General features: G+C 42.0%; 1 protein-coding gene across 4 annotated transcripts in view; it reads right to left on the bottom strand.

The window, feature by feature from the left end:
* TAFA1 (TAFA chemokine like family member 1) overlaps positions 1-21,667 on the bottom strand; it is a 214,570-nt gene that overhangs the window by 180,921 nt on the left and 11,982 nt on the right. The window lies entirely within an intron of this gene.

Here is a 21,667-nt window from a genome sequence, read left to right as displayed (position 1 = left end):
AATGACACACTGTAGTGGGATGAAGATAAATTTATTTTGCTGTTTCCACACTCCCACAATTTTTACACCTCCCCACACAAATCTGCCCAAGCTGCTTCCACTTTGTTGGTATTATCAAAGGAAGAAAAATAGAACTAGGCTCTGAGGGAATACCAGCATTAACTCCCCCTGCTTCACTTTGAAGGCCAACATTAACTGTTATTTTCATTTGTTGAACTGCATTTCAATTGACTTTTTGAGTTGTTTTTGTAGTTTGATTTTTTTCTTTTTAAAGGGGAAAAACCATTAAATGATACAAGAGTTAACAAAACAGATGCAATTCCACTTGAAGTCATATGTCAGCTCTACCTTCTCCAAGCTATTTCTAAAGTAAACAATGTCAGGTTGGAAAAAAAAAAAAAAAAAGATAGTTCAGCCATAACATCTGACACTTTGGGAGCTACTAACATAATAGTTTTGAAAGAAAATAGTACAGACGGAATATATTTAAGTTTTGCTCTTTTTTAATATGATGTAAGATACTCACCCTAAAAAAGATAAAGTGGGAAAAAGAGAGCAGCAAAAGTAGCAAGGGGAATCAAGGGCACTTAACTGATTTAAACACTGAATTTCCAGAAGGGACAAATAAAGGGGAGGGACACAGGAAAGCACAAAATTACAGATGACATGGAAAGACCAATCACTTATTTACCATTCTTCATAGTGCAAAACTGGTGAAAAGCATTAAAGACATCACACGCAAAACTGATTTAGATGAGCAACTTTTGGGTTGATGTAATTGCTATATGGCACAATTACTGATGTTTTACACCAGTAAATACATGTACTTTAATGCACAAAAATTACTTGGTTCCAGGTCACTACACAAGCTTGAACTATGTCCACAAGAGGTGCAGAAAACTGGAGGGGAAGCAGCACGCTGTATCCCAGTGCTGCAGAGGAAATAACTCGGGGTGTGGCCCCTGAATCCAAGAGCAGGTCCTGGATCCATGGCAGCAGCCGGGTCTGAAGCCCAGAAGCTGCTGGCTCTGCACCTGCCCTAAATCACTTGGGCTGGTGAGCAGGGATGAGGGGACACCCTGTGAACACTATAGATAAACCAGCAGCTGAGCTATTCCAGAGGGGACAGAAAACTCCTGGCCCTGCCCAGAGCACCCCAACAATCCCACCCTGTGCCCAGGAGCATTGTCCAAACCCTCCTGGAGCTCTGGCAGCCTCAGGGCTGTGCCCATTCCCTGGAGCCTGGGCAGTGCCAGCTCCCTCTGGGGAGAACCTTTCCCTGATCCCAACTCCCCTGGCACAGCTCCAGCTGCCCCCTGGCTCCTGTCCCTGATCAGAGAGCAGAGTTCAGTGCCTGACCCTCCACTTTTTCCCCTGTGAGGAAGTTTCTAGACAGTTTTGAGGTCTCCCATCAACATCCTCTTCCTCAGGCTGAAAAAGTCCCGTGACCTCAGCTGCTGCTCTGAACTGATGGCATGATGTGTGCTATTCACTGGAGCAATTTAAACCCTTCAGCTCTGAGGAAAATCCCTACTTCACATTTACTTCCTTAAAAACAGAGCACAGTTAATAATTATTATTTCGGTGGAGATGAGCACAGCACAGAGGGCACTCTGAAATATCACATTTAAATCACCCTGTACACAGTGACAGTGTTGATCTCACAGCCCCTCAGGCTAAAATAGTTTTATTTCACACTGCCTATACATTTTTCAGGGCAGAGATGCAATCAATACACACAAAGGAGTCCAAGGAACCCAAGAGGAACAAGAATAGTTTTTGTGGAATTGATGTCGCCGTGCATCCATTAGCCCCACTCAGTAATTAGGAAATTAAAAGTGTCTCATTGCTCCCCTCTACTGAAGGTCACCCTTGAGGCCCTAAAGTTGGGTTTAGATGCTAATTAAGAGTTTGCTGACTGCTGCCAGGGCATGGGCTACAAATGCCAGCAGAAATCCTGTTCTAAGTCCCTGAGTTATTATAAACAAATTCATGTCCCTCTCCACAGGGGATATTTTCAGGAGTACCTAAGCCTCAGGTTTATCACCACAGTTTGTAGGGCAATAGCCTGGCTGTGCACATGTATTTCACTTTAATAACATCTTCCTTCTTTCAGAGAGTAAAATTTGGTTCAGATTAATAAACCAGGCCACTCCATATTATGCACACCCACAGGCATAAGTGAGTCAATCAATATCAAATTTTAGCTACACCTTCTAACAATTTTTGCTGATAATTTAGTTCATTAACAAAATCTGAGGAACATAGCATGAACACAAATGTGTGCAATTAAGATAACACTTAAAATACTGAATTTTGGTCTTATGAGCCCCTAGGATGATATAATAGCTTAAAAATAGGCTATTCTGAACACCTGAGTGCAGAAAGCAGATTTGCAATCAACACATGTGATACTGAAGCAACACAAAGTATGCCTGGGCAGCAGGGTACAAAATCAGCACAGTGTGTCCTGATGCACCTGTGCTGGCTCTGGAGCTGGTGCAGGCTCCAACCAGGACACCTCCGTGTCCTTTGCACTGTGTGGACATGCCTAGAATCATTTTATGAGAGGGGGATGCTCAGGGGGAAATGAATCAGAGACCCTGAGGCAACTTTTAAACTAAATGCCTGAAAGCCAGAGAAAGCACAAACCTGCATTTGGGTACCTAAACCCCTCTGTCCCAGGAGATGTCTCTGGAGATCAGATAAAGTCACCTGAGTTTAAGATTAATTTTTTATCCTAAGTACAATCTTGTGAAGATAGACTTTCTTTAGATAATCGTTCTTTCTGCAGTAATAGGTTAGTTATTACAGAATATAAAACCAATTGCTACACCTAATCCCCTGATGCCAAAGGGGCTTGGTGCTTGGAAAGGGTACAGAAAGTGCTGTGGGAATGAGCAACATGAAAACCTGCCCAGTGCAAGGCACACAGGAAAGCAACATAACAAACAGGAAATAAATCTGCTGGGAACAGACAAAAATACCATTAAAAAAAATCAGACTAAGTAGTTTAAAACTGATAGAATGGAAAAGGGGATACCAGGACAGAGGGAAGACAAGGCACAGGCTAAGGACAATCAGACATCAGCACAGCGTAACAAAACTTACAAAAGGTGGAAATAATCAGAGCATGAAACAAGAACCTTAATAAGATTTCTGGCTGCACATATAAACTTCAACGGCTGCATCTCAGATGGCTCATGCAGCATGATTCAGACACAGCCAGGATGCCACAAGCTGAAGAAGATACTCAAATTACAGGCAGTAATTATTTACAGTGGACAACACTGAAAACTGAGATTTGACACAAAGATGAGCCCTGCTACAGCTGTGACAAGAGAACTTTGTTCTGTTTGTATTATATCAGACTAAAAAGCCAGATGTCATGGACATCAGGAAGATAGGTGCGCATTTTAGTGGAGGCATAACTAGGATTTGCATTAGAGATACTAAGATTTGAATCGCTAGATTACACTGATAAATGAAGATTACAACCTAAAAAATGATCCAAACACATCTTAGTTGTATAAGTCCCTAATTATTTTTTTTTTAATCCCACCACATGTTGATGTGTAAAGAGTCTGGCACATTGCAAAGTGGTTCTGTCTTTGGCCTCTTTATTTGAGATCACTGCATCCTTCTTCCCTTTTGACCACCCAAATACTTCCTTGCCACCTGCAGACCCAGTCACACACCACACTCCCTCCTGAGGACCTGAACAAAAGCTGCCATGACAGATTTTCTCCCTCAGTGGAAGAGATTCATTTTGCCCTGATTAAGGATTCACTCCTCTCTCTGATGGGTCACTTGGCTCATCTGAAATCCCTCCCATGAGCCAGCAGTGAAATTCATCTGGCAGAGGGTCTAAAGCTGCCTTTCTATATAACCTGGACAGTTTGTCTACTGCCCTGAGTCTTCTGGGCAATGCTGCTAAAGTGCCACTGAATCAGCATGGTCTAACTTGGTGCCTGCATTGTGCTGAGGGAGAAAAAAGAGAATGAAAGCTCAGCCAAGATCCAACTGCTTGTTTTGGAAAGATTTTCTTCTATACAAGACAATCTACTTCTTCCATCCCCATTTTCCTGGCAGATTTGTGAATCTGAGTTGCAATATTTGTACCAGCTCATTGTTCCATGAGCTTCTAAAAACACTTCCTGCTGTCCTTGGGTCATATTTTTATACTGGTAGTACAGGTTCTGAGACTCAAATAAACAGAAAAACTTACAAGAAACACTGATAATACTATGCTAAAAAATTACAAAGAAAAACGCAGATGATGGTCAAACCTGCTCAAAAAAAAAAATAAGTATCATAGTATTTCACTTGAAAAATTTCAACTAAAATTGATTATCTATTATTTGCATTTTCTGTAAGTATTTTTAAGTACATATTTTTCCTCAAACAGAAGCCTAACAAGGCAAGTCTGAACTGATTTAAGAAGATGTACTTTCATTAGCAGGTGATTTACTACAGCAGAATATGTGTTAGATCCAGCAGTAAAGGCAAATTAATTGAAGCAAAAATACTTTAGGAAGAAGCAATCTGAGTTATCAGGTGTTAGAAATCAAAAAAGATTAATACAGGGATATTCATGACCTCTGCTTGTAAATAAACTTCAAGAAAATATTTCTCCCTTCAGAAAATGAATTCAAGAGAGCCTCGGAAACTGTAATTAGTATTAATTTAGTTGATTGTACACTTAGATAAGATGAGCATAAAACAGTTTCAGACTTTAAGGGAGACAGACAGCTACATATACCAATTAACAGATTTTTAAAAGACCTGGAGATAAGTAATTAATTAGAGGAACACTGGCAATAAAGGGATTCTGAGAAATTGGTGGCTCTGCAGGCAGGAGCCAAGGAATCACTGGAAAGGGATTGAGGAAGGGCAGGAGGGGGGAGATCCCCTCTCTGCAGCCCTGTGCAGCTCCAGGAGCAGCAGGGACCAGCTCACCCTCACTGAAATGGGCACAGGCACTGACAAAATTGGGATTTTTCTGGGGGAACGTTTGTAAATCCTGGCAGCACACATTCTGTCCAGCTGAAACCTTCTGAGGAGGAGCCACTCAGGGTTTTGATGGGAAAGACTTGCTGAGGAACAAGGCAGGTTTTGGTCCAAGGCACAGACAGCAGAGCCCCGTGTCAGGGCACTGCCCTGGCCCAAGAGCAGCAAAAAAACCTCTTAATTCAGGCCAGGACATAACTGTGAATTCCCCATGCCCAACCTCACGGCACCACCTGCACTCCCCAGCCTCGAGGCCCTTCAATAATAGGTGGATCTTTATTTTGTTCCATTCTCCAACAAAACCTCTGAAAGCTGCCTTTCATCTTGCTTTGAAGTAGATATTTTTAATGAACTGTTTACCAGCCAAGTCTAATTGTGCAGCATAACTAGTGCAACTTGAAACAGCACTCAGAACTGCTCGAGAGATGGGAAATGACTACAAGCCAAAAGTTGCAAGGGGAAGAAAATGAAAAAGTTCTTTTTAAAAAGGCTCCTGATGTCAGCGAATCTGTCATTCCTCCTACTTTACAAAGTGTATCTTTGTTCATCGTGAAATTTCTTTGCATTTACCAGCCCAAAACAGCTTTGCTTTCTATTCAAACAGCCAAAGACCTGTCTGGGCTGCAGCTACCAACGGGTGTCATAATGACACAAAAATGTAATGTAACAGTTGTAACAAAACCAAATCTACGGAATGGCAGGGTTTTAATATTTCAATAAGGTTAAAGCACGAGTGTTAAATTATTTAGGTTCAGGAATAAGACATAAGCACTAGAGCAGTATCACATCCATACTCATATTTCTTTACACATGTAGAGGTGATATCTATGTGATAAATTGCTGGAGTGTGAGGTAAATTAATTTACTATGCACTTTGATCACAATACCCTCTCCTGGCCTACTAATCCATTTCCCAGCAGACTTGCCCTAACATCCCAAATCACAGAACACTTTCATTGCTGCCATTAAGAACAATGTTTCATAGTCTACCTCTCTTTTTCTCCTCAGAGGTGGAGAAGTTTCCCTCCTTGAAAAAATAGGAAATATAAATTAAGTTATGGGAAAGCATACAGATGAAATCTTTATCTCCTCCACTTTTTCATACTGTGTACCTATATAAGAGACTCATAAAAAGAAAACATCTTCATATACTGACAGCTGGGCAAGATGTTGTGATGTTGGCATGATTCTGGTGGAAGGGGAAAAATTAATAAAATCCAGATAGTTAACTCTTCAACTGGAATGATTTAGTATTGCCAATAAAGAAATAATATACATCTATATGCAGAAAAGCATGAAAAGTTAAACCTAATCTACAGATGTGCTCACAATTTGATATTTTAGGGCTATAAACTATTACATTATAAAAATGATAATTAATATACCTATAACTGCCAGAAGTGTGATGGAAGCAAAATTTTTGGCAAATAAAGGAAGCCTGGTACTTCCTTAAATCCCCAGTCACAGCTAGCAGGAGCAAGGAATCCCTGGAGCACCCTCTCCTTTCCAGGCTCTGAGCATCCCACACAGGTGAGGAGCTGCCAGGCTGGAGGCTCCCAAGGGGAGCAGATTTACCCCTCTGCCCACCCGGCTGGCAAACAGCTCTAAATCCAAATTATGATCTATCACAAAGCTGAACAAGCCATAAACTCAGGTGGTATTTCCTGGAAGATCACCAAGTAGATTGATTTCATGGATGTGCAGCTTCTGGATCTTGCCACACATACAGAAAGGTGTAATGCCTGAAATCCCCATGGAAGAAATCCATGTGTTTGTGGGGAATGCAAAGCAAGAATTGAGCTGGATTACAGTAAAGCTGGGGTATGGACATCCAAGCATTATCTTCCCCCAGTTTGCCATGGCTTTGTTTACAGCATGAGTTGCACTTAGCCAAATATGAAATATTGACAGAAAGAGTCATGGCAGACTTAAAGACATTTTGAGCGTTCTCTGCACTTGAGTTGATGGATATGCTTTAGAATTTGTTACAGGAATCATAGTTCAAAATATAATAAGAAAAATATTTCTAGAGAAGAACAAAGGCAGGGTAATTGATGCTGGTTTCAGGTTTCATACACTTATCCTTTATGATTTTAAGTACTTCATTTAGAAAACCTATCCCTGTGAGCACTGAGGTCTGCCCAGCTTTGGCCACCAGAACACAGAATGTAAAATAATATTAGAAGTATATCTTCTTTATTAGGGTAGGGGTAGACAGACAACAAAACAACAAAAAATCAGGGAATCTGAGTGAGTGATTTTACCTAAAGAATGGCAGAAGCCCTGTGCCTGCAGTGGCACCTTTTCAACCCCCAGGTCAGCTGGGGCTTGGCCTGTGCCTTGAGGAGGCAGAGGCATGGACAGTGTGTGTCCCACTGGGACCTCAGCCCCAGACAGACAAAGCCACCCTGCCCTGGGGGCACAGGGAGGAGGAACACAGAAAACCGGGGCAGCTCTGACACACCTGGTCCCTGCAGCTGCAGAGAGAAACCTTCACTGCTGCCAGGGCAGCAGAAATTCTCTCTGGGACTGGGGAGAAATCTGAAGAAGGCAGGAGCATCCATTTCCCAGTGAAGCACAGGGATTTTCTGCTGTCCCTCCTAGTGCTGCTCCCACTGCTTGGGGCCATGACAAGCCGTGGTCCCAGGGGAAACATCTTGTTCCAGACTGGCACTTGGACAATGAGGAAAGATGCTCTCAGCAACAGCAGGACTGAAAACATTTCAGTCTTCATCAAAACCAGCAGGAATGCAGCCAGACCCCAAAGCCTTGTGAGTATTTGAATAACAGAGGGCAAGACCTGCTCAGCCAAAAGGAAACTTTTAGCACTGAGTTCCCCATGAGGGGGCCCTTGCTGCTCTGAACATCCCACTATGGGCTGTACAGAGAAGACAAGAAATTAGGAAGAGCAAAGGACAATTATGTGAAGATTCCAGCAGCCATAAATTAGGAGTCTTTGCAGCAGAACAGAATTAAACCTCCTTTTCTCAGAGCATCTTTCCCAAACTTCCCATTTACAGAAGGAGAATTTACAGACAAAGGAAGGTGTCTAAAACACAGAGGATTTTTGTAATTATAATGTTTAAATAAATAAGAAGAGAGGTAGGCAGAGTGTTATATAATCCAGCATAAAACTTCACAATTTTATGTTAAAAAAAGAAATAAATTAACACCCTTGCCTCAAGGTTTACTGTCCTGAAAATTTTTGGCAGCCTTTTTTACAGAATAGCATCATTATCTTGTGCAGGTATAAAACACAGGATGCTTCTCCAAATTATATCACAAAGTATTTGTGCATTCACAGTATCCAGTAACTGCCTCCATAATTTATGGGCACCATCCTATGCAAATCATTGGAAAGAAAATGACAGATCTCAGGGGCTGTTTGTTGTTTAATCTCACTTTGTCATGATTCAAAAAAGAACGATGTGAAAATACAAGGAAAGTCATCCATAATGGTAAAAAAAGATTCTTGGACGTTCTTCGTTGTTTTCTAAGAAACATAAATAATCAGCTCTTTGTCAGCTATGAAATTAACTTACATTTTCTATTCCACATGAAGGGCCATCAAAATCTAAAGTGTTTCACACCCTATTCTATTTCTGCTGGCAGAAAGTTGGTGCTCTAAGATTTGACAGCACGAGATCATCCAATGAAATGGGAAACAGCACAAAAGGATCACAAAACAGGGCTGGGACTTCAACAGGCATCACAAGGCTTTGGAAAGAGGTAAAATAAAATAGAAAAAAGAAAAAAAAATAAAATAAAAACCCCAAATTCTTGGTGTGGTTGGATAACCCTGGCTGGATGCCAGGTGTCCACCAAAGCTCTTCCATCCCTGCTCTTCTCAGCTGGACAGGGCAGGGAAAGGCCACTGTACTGTCAGAGGCAAAGGAGACTTGGGGAAATGACTTTAATCTATTGCCAAATTGGAGCAGAATGATGAGAAATAAAAACACGTCTCAAAACACCTTCTCTCCCATGCCTCCCCTCTTCCCAGGCTGAGTTTCAGTCCCAAATTCCCTCCCTCCTTCCCAAACCCCCATGTTATTGTTCGTGCCTCCTTCTCTGATGGCCTTGGCCAGCAGAGCCATCCTGGAGCCTCTGGCACTGGTTCTGCCACACAAGGGGAAGCTTCTGGCAGCTTCTCTCTGCTCCACTCCTGGAATCCCCTCCTGCCACCAAACCTGGCCAAACAATACATCAGATCTCAACCTCTCTCTCACTTTTACTCAAATTTGGAACCTGCTGAAAGTGATATGTTCCTACCAAGGAATGTGTGAGGCTTTGTTTTTTTCCCACAAGTCTACATTTCACTAAATGTCTCCCAGCACAAAACCCATTTACTGCCAGTCCTACTACTTTAAAACAAGTATGTCCACATGGGAATACCACCACAATCCCTGCACACTCCCTGCAAGGAGAAAGGCACAATTAGGGAGAGTTTTCACTACTGCTGGATTCACTGATTGCTATTAGATCACACAGAGCTCCACTGCTTTCTCCAGAAGAGGAGAACAGTGGTGCTGTGCAAGGCAGATCCGAGTTTCCATAAAAATCACACAAGCAGATACTACTGAGATAAACAAACACATTTTTAATACTAAAGCTTTGTAAAAAAAAAACCAAACAAAACACCAAAAACCAAAACTCTAAAAGCATCTCCCAAAGTAATATTTCAGCCTGAGTTTCTTCAAGGACAGCAGAATAACTGCTGCAGATGTGTGCTAAAGGAGGAGCACTGGTGTCTGACAGGGATAACTGTCACACTGACAAGTGAAATGTGCTCATTAAATTAGCAGAGGTCTTCAGATGAGTGAAGTCAGCAAAACAGAACAGCACTGCAGACAAACAGGGGTTTGTCAAGGCTTTGCCTTCCCTCCCTCTGGACTCCTGCTTCTTCCTGAATGGATCAGCAGAGGCCACAGGCAGGGCTGCTGCAGCCTTGGCCTCCCCCAAAACTCAGAGAGAACTACAGGTCAAGCCTTGAGTTCAAACACAGCAGAACAGCAGAAAGTCTTTGTCTTCCACACTGCTGTGAGAGTTAGGGGGCAGGGACTCAACTTTCTCCTGAAAGAAAGGAAAAAAAAATCTGCCAAAGTGTTCCCAGTCCAGAGAGCAAACTTTGGAACAAGCTGTTCTTGTGATATGCCTCTTTGTTAGTTAAAACTTCATTTTCACATATATTAAGTTGTGAATGACCAGCAACTGTCCCCACCAGCTCAGAGCAGAGCCACATACTCAGATTTCAGGTCTGTCTTGTCCATCTCCTCCCTTTCTGGCAGGGTTAGGGGCTGTCTCAAAGCCCATGCAAACTTCCACAGAACACTGCCTTACCCATGGAGACTGACAGAAATGGACTGGCGTTTTTTGCTGCCTCATAAAAAATGAGACAGAAAAATCCTGGTATCTCATCTCTGCTCTCTTATTTATTTATTCAAGATGTAAAATTGAAGAGCTATTGGAAGGCACTCTCCCTTCCAGCCATATCTTAACACCACAGCTCTACTTTAGGGAGAAAGATGAAGAGTCAGCCCCTAAAGGAGAACGCGATTCTGATTAGAGACACTCTGAAATGAATCTATTTAAGGAAAGAAGCAGTACCATCCCTGGTGGTTTTTATTCGTCTGGCCATTTCCTCACTCTTCTTTCAGTGTCTAGAAATTTGTCAAATTGTTTCAGGTTTTGTTTTCTATTTCTCTTTTCCACTTAGTCAGAAAAACAATCGAGTGGTTCTAAACTAATTTCAAAATGTAAATACTGCACCAAACCAACACTTGATATCTTGCTTTGGCTGTCATATATAAAAAAAATTCAATTACTTACACTGCTTTAGTCACACAACAAATGCAACACTGCTTTTCAAAATGTAGACTGTTACCCTGTACTCCCTCAAACTAAAAAATAAACAATTGTCACAACAAAAATTTACTACAATTACTCAAGCACATGAACGCTTATCACCACAAGAGATTCAATGAGCAATTTAAACATTAATTCTCAGTAGAGAGAGAATCAAGTCTTAGTTTGTCACTCAAGGCCTAATGAGAGACTCCAGACACTTTCTGAAGCCAGGCCAAGGGCAGCAGCTCAGTCCCTTTTCATTGCATGAGGGGAGAAGGATCCTCTGGAAAAGGATCCCTTGCCAGAACTCCCCAGTCCCAAGAGGTGACTCCAATCTGATGTGGGACAAACAATTCATTCTATGACAGCAAAAAGTGCCAAAATGTCCTGACATTAAACAAAAATGCTGATAAATATCTACAGAACCTCAGAGCTTTTGTGTTGCCAAAACAGAGATAAAACATGGAGAAGACCTTTCTCCAGCTTGGAGGTTTTCTAGGTTCCAACAAATAAGAAGGAAAACTTCTGCAGTCAACCTCAAGAGCCAGAGCCCAGAACTGGCCATCAGTGGGGAAGGACACACAGGACTTTAACAGCATCCTGCCCCTACCAAGTGTGTGCACACACCTTTGGCTGGGCCAAACAAGACAACACTCACAGGTGATTTTCCACCCAGGACTGCCAGAGCACAGTCCTCTTTTGGGACAGATCTTCTGGGGCTTTCCCCAGAGTAATCTGTGGTTTTAGAATGAAACATGAGATTAAGGTTCTGGGGTTTTTTCCAATTATAACAAAACAGATAGTCTGGGTTTTTTGGTTTTTTTTCCCATTATAAGATATTTATCTTGACACAAGTTTCCACACCGCTGTAGCTGGCCTGCAAGAATTGACTAGTGAATAACAGCCGGCAGGTAATATTTGCAAGTCAGACACATTTCAAAAAATACCCTGAGTTATACAGAATCCATTTTAGCATGCCTGGGAAAGGCTGGAAGCACTGCACTAAACTCAGGTGGGAAGTGTAGGTTTCAAGTGAGAAACATGGCTAAAGAGGAAGCCTTTCTGTCCTAAGACAAGCCCAATCTTGTCCCCTCTCTAAGGAAGCAGTTAAGTAGAAAGTGGGAAGCTCCACACTTGAAGCAAAGCTGGCACTGCCCCTCTGCAGCTCAGCTGAGAGCCTGGACATCCCCTGGGCAGGAAAACACTCCCTGACATGGCACAACTTGTTTGTCAGCTGAGCTCCAGCACTACCAGGGCTCTTTACACCTCTCAGCTGGGGCAGTCTGAGCCATTACAGCTTAACCACCATGGAAGGTTAAGTGAGCATGAAGTTGGCTTAAGGCAAAGCCCTTGATTCCATGAAAAGAGGGAGCTGAGAGGCTCCCGATCCCTCCTCCTGCCCAGAGCAGCCATGCCAAGGACACAGCACGAGGGAGGGGATCCTGCTCTGGGTACCGCGAGAAACGATACTTCCAAAAATTTACAAGGTTTATTAAAACCTTATCAAAACTACAACAGAAGACTGAATAGAGAGAATATTACAGCACTGGGAGCAGAGGATTTTTTTCCCACAATGTGCTCACCCACACAATGGGGGTTGTGCCTTTTAACCTTTAGCCCCTCCCAAAGTTCTGCCCATGGCTCCTTCGTCGCTGTCCGGTGCTGGAGGTCAATTCCTGACACCCTGATTGCAGGTCAGATGTTGCCATAATGACAAGATGACCCTCCCAGATATCCCAAACCCAGGGCATCCCCTGATAACAACACAAGGGGGGTAAAACATAACTATACTATAAGTATACATAACATAACTATAACTATAAAACATAAGTCTATAAAACTTCTCTGAACACGTACATGTGACATTTGCCTTTTAATTGTGAAAGTCAACCACCTCATTACTCATCATAGCTGCAGAACGGGGTCTGGCAGCCACCAGAGGAGGCTGTGAGGAGCAGTGTAACAAAACCTCACTTGTTTCCATGCCAGCTCCCAGAAATGTGCTCCTGGGGGAGAGCTGTTCCCTCTGATGGCCAGTTCCACTGCTGGATGCTGCACAGACTGTCTCTGGGCTGGCCATGAAGAGAAAAAACCAAAAAGGCAGTGCTAGAGTCCCTATGAAACTAGGCTGCCTCTTTTTTTTAATACCAAATGAGGTTCTGAGACCTTTATGTGCTATCAAAATATGGAATAATCCCTCCTGACAAAGGCATATTTAAGTTTTGTTCGTATCTTTGCCTCTTATGTGAAATCTGGACATTAAAGCACTTGGAAAGCAGACAGAACACAGCTCAGAGTAAGGTATCTGGAACTTAAGATACTAATTTATATAATGCATGATACAAAGAAAATTATTTTACTATAGATAAACTTAAAAGCAGGTTTGCATTCTAAACTCTGCATGAATTTCTCCTCCACATTTTGATTTTTACATTCTGTCAGGACTAAGGGATAATCTCCTCTCACCTGGTAAAGAGCACAGTCCCTCAGATCTGGGGAGCAGCACATTAAAGAGACACAATCCTCATCAGAAGGACTTCAGTACAAACCTGATACTTCTTTGTACCTTGTTTCCATCTCTAGACACTACAGATTACACCTTTTCCTTTGATAGGTTAAAAACCAAGAAAGGAAGGTAAGAAATAATTTATTTCACCTAAGAACAGGGTTTAGGGGGGACTTGCATAGCCTAAATCTCAGGGGATTGACAGCTACAAAGGACTGCTCAATACCACACTGCTTGTAGAAGGTACCAATCAAAACGTGTGGGGTGTGTGGACACATGAAGCCACTACAAAATCTTTCCTACTGGAAGATTCTGATCAACAGAAATAGTTTTTCCTATGGGTAGAAGATTATTTATATTTATATATATATAAAAAAATTTTACACACATATAAATATATATATATTCTATTCTATTTTTTCCCAGTTTTTCTTATAAAACACTTAATCTATCCTACCAATATCAGGAAGTGGGAAATTCTAGCATTTCAAGTTTTTTTATCAAATAGCTCAATTTTGATCCTTTTTTAAAAATAAAACTGTTTAAAACTCTTTAGTTTATTAAGATATCGCTGGTGTTCAAATTGGGATGAAATCAAATGGAATTTCGTTGCTCAAACACCACATCAAGGTGCATTAACTAAGAGGAGGAAGTTCAGAAAGCCTTTTCCAAAAGTGAGAGCCTTAGGAACTTACATAAAGGAAGATTTAGAGAAAACAGAGGAAATTGGTTTACAGGAAGTGAGAGGGAAAGTAAAGACTGAAACAGGATAAAACCCTACAGAAAACTGCTGCTAATCTGCTTACATTGTGGACTTTGCACTAAATGACAGCCTCTGTGTCTGGTGATCTCCCTGGGGTGGTTGTGGAGGGTTAGAAATAAATTGTGCCCTGGATGGTCACTGCTCACCCCCTGCTCCCAGTCAGGGCATCTCAGAATTCCCCTTCCTCCAACTGCTTCAGCTCTTCCTCCCTCCATCCCTTGAGCAGGGAACTCCAGAGCTCACATTTACCTCTCAGGACTCAGAAAAGACCAACCAGGCTCATAATGGAACAGGAGAAACAAGGACAAGCATGAGATAAATATCTAATAACCACTCAACTCATTCAATTCAGCGTGTTATCAACAGCAGGAATCAGCATTAAACAATTACCCAATTCTACCCTCGGGGAAAGAAGGAAATGCAAAATATTTCCAGAAAAGTCATTGAGGAGGATACATTCAACCTCAACAGAATTCCCTGTCCTGCCTGGCAGCTCTCCTGACTCCCAGTGTGCTGTGGCAAATTGGGAAACACAAGGTTGGAGGATCATTAATGTTTTTTCTCTACTTTTGCCCACCTATGAGCCCCATCCTCCACAACTGCTGGGGATACAGATGGCTTTTAATGGATAGAGGGAAGATCCTGATGTGTCCACGTTCCTGGGAAAGCCAGGAGCTGCCACAGACACTTCCCCACTTCACAGGCTTCCCTGTGAATTTCCCTAATGTATTAAGATTTCAGTGGAGGACAAATTCAAGGGAGGGCACAGAAGTGTTGCTCTGCTCTTAGGCATTGAACAGTCTCATTTAGGGACAGCTATCAGTGCTGCTTTGGCCTTGTTAATTTTCTCTTGCTAAGTCAGTGTTCAGACACTCACAGCTTTTGTCTACTGCTGTTATCAAGGCATTTGCATGCACTAATCCATGACAAATGGTTTCATTTAATGCACATCTGATTTCCTTGCCTGCCAACTAGAAAGAGATAATAGAAATACCAAGAGAAACTAAATTAGAACTAAAGGAGTCATCTATTTGTTGGAGAAACTCAAAACAAGGTTAGGATAAACACCACCCAGGCAGCTGAATTAATGGAGAAAGCACTGAGATGTCAGCTGAGGAAACACAGTTTCTAATTACCTGGAGGGGAAAAAAACATGCTGCATTCTAAACCTTCACAAAAAGATACTGCTAAGGAAATAATGATACTACAGATGTGGGAGCTGGCTGAGACACAGTCATTCTCTGTCAGATCCTGCCCCAGCACACTGAAAACAGGAACTCAAAAACCTCTGTGAGCTCAGCTCATCCCTTGGGTTCCCCTGTTTCACACAGCAGTAACTTCTGACCACCCAAACCTGAAAGCACTCCATGCAAGTAACCAAAAAGAGGAATTTAACGTGTTCATGAAAGCCACAGTAAATTGTGTTAGCTTAGCCATGAGAGCTTATGATTAAAGCAAGGTTTTCCCCCAGATCTCTGCTGTTTAATGAAAACTGTATCCTTGTGTTAAAACAGGCAACTTCTGAAAACACCAGACCTACTTCAATTTCAGCGCTGCTCTAAACCAAAACAAGAGCTGGTACCAGCCAGGACACACAAGACCCTCCTCATGTTCACCTGGTATTGAATTTGAACTCTGTGGTCCTGATTCCTCTTGGGAAAGAGGCAGCCACTGAATTTCTGCTTCCACACAGGATTTATGCCTTTATCAGCATGACAGCTTGTTTTGGGTAGCTGCTGATACCCACACAGATTTTTTTTTTCCCTCCAGAGAAGAATATCAAGGCAATATTAAAGAAGGCACAAAAACATCAAATCACTTCTTAAAGTTTCAACTTAGGAAACTGATTCTTAAAAACAAACAAAATCCCCAAATATTAAGTCCTCAGAATTTCTTACTCTGTTCCAATTTTGGCTTTAAAACATGAAATAGGCTGGTGCTCAAAGGTTTCTGAACTGTAAAATTAGCCAATTTTAAAGACATGATAGAAAGCATAGGAACCATTACATTATAGAAATAAAATAATGGAGTTTTTTATTAATATAATTACAGGAAGTACCTATATCTAGTCATATTTCAGTGTATTTTACCATACCTTCCTTTTCCTCAGCACTTTTAGCTAGTCCAGAAGTGAAGCGGTCTTCTCTAAAATGTGATTTTTTTCAAAATGCAGTGTTCTGAACATGACCTTAATGATAGTTTCAGTGTTATCTGATCTCATTTCTGTCTGGTTTTTGGTTTTATTTAAATTCAGAATGACTCTGAATGCGAACACTTCCTTTTAATATGTTTATATAGGCAAATATATGAGCTACGGATACTTTTAAACTCGAACACGTTCAGTCACGACTGTGGTATTGGGATTCCTGGGCAGCATGTAGGAAAGAGGTGCTAACCAATAGGTTCCCTTCATTTCTGCATGTTCTTGTAAGAAACAAACATATAAATCAATGAAACCAATTTTCCAAATAAAATGTCCTTGCTTGCTCTCAACCACTTAATTAAACACCATTAACTCTAGTTTGTTTTGGCAACCAATTAATGTCATGATCAAATATAAATAGACTCTGCAAGAAAAGATTATAATTAATAAATCCTGAACAACACAGTACAATTGGACTGAAGCCTTGCTTGCCAGCAATATTTAGCAGCAGTTTTGGAGAGCATTAATGAGGACAGTAAAAATAAAGTTTTAACAGGGGGTGCAGTTTAGATCCTGAGGGTTTTGCCTGTACCCAGGCTGATCTGTAAAGCCTTTGGTGGCTGACATCATTTACAACACAGAAAAATCAGTCCCAGGTTCCTCACTTTCCAAGAAACTGATATGTACATGCATAGGAGTCTTTAATCAAGTTCTCCACAGATATAATTCTCACTTGTACACAGTTTAATTGACAGGATATTTTATTTTGCTCCCTGTGTTTTGGTAGGTTCAAAATGAGGGTTCTTGATTCAGATTTGTCAACTACAGAAAACTAAATTAATCCAGCAGATCTTTGGATTGGGCAGGAGGATGGATTAAAACCATTCTTTAATCTGAACCAACAGCTCTGAATCAAGAGACAAGGATCACTGTTTAAGCTGGTTTTAGCTGCCTATCCATTGAGTAACAGTTAAGGCACATGGTATACAAATAAAACTTAACTGTTCACGGTAGAAATATTTGTGCCCAATTCCAAAAATCTCCCAGCACATGTGGCTGGGTGGGAGCTGCTCATGGAGAGCAGGTTATTCCCTGGGCTACCTGGAACTCAGAGACACTGCACCTCAACAAGGGTACCCAACCCAACAGATTGTTTATGTACCTCACTCGCTGATTCTCAAGGAATCCCTTTCACATCACCCAAAAATGAGTAAAATTTTATATTCCTGCCATCATTTCAGTTCCCAAGCCAAGCTGTTTTCTCAAAATAAGGATTACAGTGGAACAGTAGCACACAGTTATTGATTATCATGATAGCAACAGTGATCCCGCACGCTGCTGTCACTGACGTGACCTTTCAAGAAGGGCAGGAGTGTTTTCTTTACTCACTGTGAAGGAAAAGGGGCAAACTGGTATTCCAAAAGAAATACAGAAGGCAAGAGAGAGATGTCAAAAACCAATCTAAATAGAGCGTAGAAATATGAGTCACAGAAACATTGGGCTGTGTAACTTCATTCAGCTTAATTTACACCCCCGATTCCCCATTGTGCATCACTGCCTGACTCTCATAAATTTAGACTCCAACTGTGCTGCAGTCCTCGTGGTCCCTTCCCAGGGCACGATGAACAGAAAGCTCCAGCATCACTCCCATGCAAAGGAGTAAGATCAGCTGGAGAAAACTGCTCTGTATAGGGCATCTGAAAACAGCAAAAAATGCTGAGTTCCACCAGGAAAAAAAAATCTTGCTCACAGCACAGGTTGGTTTCACAGAGTGGAAAGAAAAACAAAAACATTCGGAAAGAAATAAAAAGATTATAGACAGTACAGGGTAAAATAATATCAAACTTAAAGGGGAAAACACATCAATCTTGTGAAGCAATGTACTTGAATATTACTTTCTAAAATATAAATGAGCCTTGGACTAAAGCAGGCTAATCATTAAAGGCATGTTTCTGATGTTATCAGCAGAAATACTTCAGTGCAGAGCAATGTAGTTTGCCTCTGGGGTTTATATTTGTAGGTGCCAAATTTTCCTTGGGACTTCTCCACCACAGAATGAATTCCCACCGCCTTTAAGGCCATGACAGTGAGCTACAAATAGTGGTGTGCACTGAAAGGTCCCTGCATGACTCACAGGGCCCCGAGGCTGCACTTGGAGAGGGAGGCTCAGCACAGGGCTGGGAGCAGGAGATGCTGCTGGAGCCAGCACGGCAAGAGGAGATTTTTGGTCCCTGCCTCCCCAAGTGTGTGCCTGCAGAGAGGCCAGAGGGAGAGCTGAAAGGGCATGGGATGGGGACAGGAGCATGGCCAGGAGGACGGGGAACTAAACCAGGGCACAGAGAGAGCCAATGCAAAGCACCCACACAGGAGGCATCATCCCATTGTCCCTCTGGGAGCAGCATTTTACCATTGCTGCTTTGCACAAGGTGTGCAGTGAGGGTGACCCCAGGAGTGCACCCACAGGAAAGTGGCACCCAAGGGGTGGGGGGAAAGGTGGAATGTGGTAGCAGGACCCTAACCAGGTAATAATTAACATTGACTCTGATCTAGAAGACAGGAAAAGACACCTTATTATTAGAAATCTACAGTGCTTATAGAAACAGTGGTGGACCTAAGACCTAATTGGTCTCAAAGTGAAAACTTCTCACATGCTACTGGTGGTTATCAATAACACCCTCTAGAGAACATCTATAAACAATGGTTACAGAAAGAGAGATAATAATTGTTTGAATTCTTTTCCTCTAAGTTTCTCACAGCTTCTACACAGCTTCCCAGGGTTCTGGCAAAGTTTGTGCCACTTTCTGTGGCCAGAGAGCCACTGCCACAGCAGCACCCAACGGGGAAAGGTGGCACCCCACGGGGAATGCAGCCACACTTCCAGCAGCTCCTGAGGAGCCCCCCAAGGCTGCTCAGGGCCCCAGTGCACACCCTGGCCATGCTGCTCCTCACAGCCCATGGAGCTGACACGCCTGCTCCATCTCCCTGGATCAGCAGTAACAGGCATCACATTCAGCAGGGTCACTGGTGACAGCTCTGCTCCACCTGCACCAAGCTGTGAGGGTCCCAGCTGCCCTTCTGCTCCTGCCACTGACCAGCCAGGGAGGACAGCCTGATCCCTGGCAATGCCCACCTACCCCTTCCCCTTTGCTTCCCCTGTGTCCCTGGCAAGAGACCCCAAAAACTCCCACGGCTAACCCAAGCATACCCTAGAGCCATGCTGGTTTTGTTTCAGAGGTTTGATTTTTCAGGAAAAAAAATCAAAAAAATCAAAATCACAGGGTGCAATACTTCTGATCAAGTCTGCTGCTGTAAACAAGCCCATCACACAAGAACAGCAGGCAGTTCATTGCCATCATGCTGCTACAAACCCTACCTCATGCTTAAGTGTTGATTTTGTCACATCAGTTCTCTTCCTAAACAAAGTACGTGTCCACGTACATCCAAATGCATTTTGTATGTGACCAGGAACACAGTAGGTACTTACAACCTGGATTTCTTCACTTAGCAGTTGATAATTTCACATTTTCAAGAGCAGCCTGTCAAGGCCAGGTGTGTATAACAAAGGTATCACAAGGAAGATCTTTCCAGTGAGGGGCTGGAACAGCTCCTTGTGAGCAGGATTTTCTGACTGTGAACAAACCAGGGCACTGTGCTGCTTCCTGTGCATTTGTGTAAATGAAAACTGAGTTAGAACTTAAAAACGTGCTCATTTTAATTAACACAGCAAGAAACAATAGCTGTCACCCTTCATGGCCATGGCTGGCTGTGTTCCTGCCTGGCAATTTGAACGTTGTATACTGAAGGCAACAGTTTGCATTCACACTATGTGATTAATGAAACACAATTCCTGCTAATCACAGAAACTTTTATACATTAACTGCCTAGTGCCACACTTGTTTCTTTTTCAACAGCAAGAGCAAAAATCCTGCTGAACTCACCTTCCAAATCTCAATTGTTCTACAAAGTAGAGACACATTGTATTTATACTTTCCTGAGGAACTAAATTCAAAACCCTGCCTGTTTTGAACGGAATAGCCACATATATGGGGCATATGAAAATAGCAGACCTTTTGAAATGTGAAAATATGCTGTTTACCCCAGGGCTATAAAAAAAAATCAGTGGGAAGGCCAAGATCAGAACTAAGACATTTTTTTGCTCACAGCCACAGACTACAGTTTCTGCAAAATGCTGTCTACTGAGAAACATGCTCACAGCATCCTTAGGTTGATGTTCCTTGTCAGCTGGTGCAGAATTGCTTTGAGACTGATTTTTCCATCTCATAATATGTAATACAGAGAATCACTCCTTGAGAAGATTTTTAATAGGCACATCATTAACTACTGTCACAATAAAAGGTACTTCATGTTTAGCATCATAAAATCTCAGCCTTGATTCAGTCCATGATTTCTTCCTCTGAACAGGCCTATTTTTAATTAGCATATTTGCAAATGTAAGCAGTGCTACAGTGGGTACTTTTTTCTGCTTGTGTCTGCCTTCCATCTTTACACTGCATACAAGACTAACTTGATGTGTAGCTAATTCATTTGCACAAACCTGCAGGTGAATCCTATGTCCTTCCAAGTAACACATGGCCAGTGTTGTCACCTATGATAAGCTGAAAGACTCAATACCTTTTTATGGAACAAAGTCAGAATTTTGCAAAGAATTGCATGATTGAAAGGGTGATGGCTGCTTTTTAATTTTTTTTTAAACTTGAATCCTGTACTTTGCTAATATCTTGTGTCACCAAATCCCAGCATCTACTTCCTGCTGCTGGGAGGATCAATGCTGCCAATCAGATGATCAATGAACTATCACAGGCACTCAGATAACTGCAAATCAACACGTCCACTCTAACCCCTCAGGCCAATTCCACATCCCTACAACTGTGTGTATCTTAGAGACCAAAACAACCAGCATGGAATTCTTTTCATAACCACTCTTTCTTCTTAAATCATACAGAAATGACAAGCTTGCAAAGAAGATGGAGATTTGTTTCCACATAAAGTTATTTCCTGTGAATGCCTTCACACATCCTTTGCCTAACATGATTTTCATGAAAATGAAATATAGTCATAAAAAACCCTGCAGAAAGCCATGAGTATTGCCCAAGGGGAATTACACTGCAGTGGGGTTCTGCAGGTTTACTCCCAGGTCTCCTCTTCCTCACCTACCCAAGTCAAAAGGAACAGGCACCAATATTTAAAGGCTCTAAAGAGCAGCACTCAACCTTCTCACTGTGTTAATGAGACAAGAATGAATTAATGAACAGGCACAAATAACACAGCATCATTCATCTTATAAGGAAGCAGTATTTACTATGACCTTACTACCTGTGCCCACCTGTCAACATTTCACAGAAAATAAAGCTACAGTCAATCACAAACCCTGTCATGTAGA

Source organism: Passer domesticus, chromosome 9, assembly GCF_036417665.1.
Source record: "Passer domesticus isolate bPasDom1 chromosome 9, bPasDom1.hap1, whole genome shotgun sequence".
In the NCBI taxonomy this organism is placed as follows: domain Eukaryota; kingdom Metazoa; phylum Chordata; class Aves; order Passeriformes; family Passeridae; genus Passer; species Passer domesticus.
Note: the sequence above shows the minus strand (reverse complement) of the source record. Positions and strands in the feature narration are given on the sequence as shown.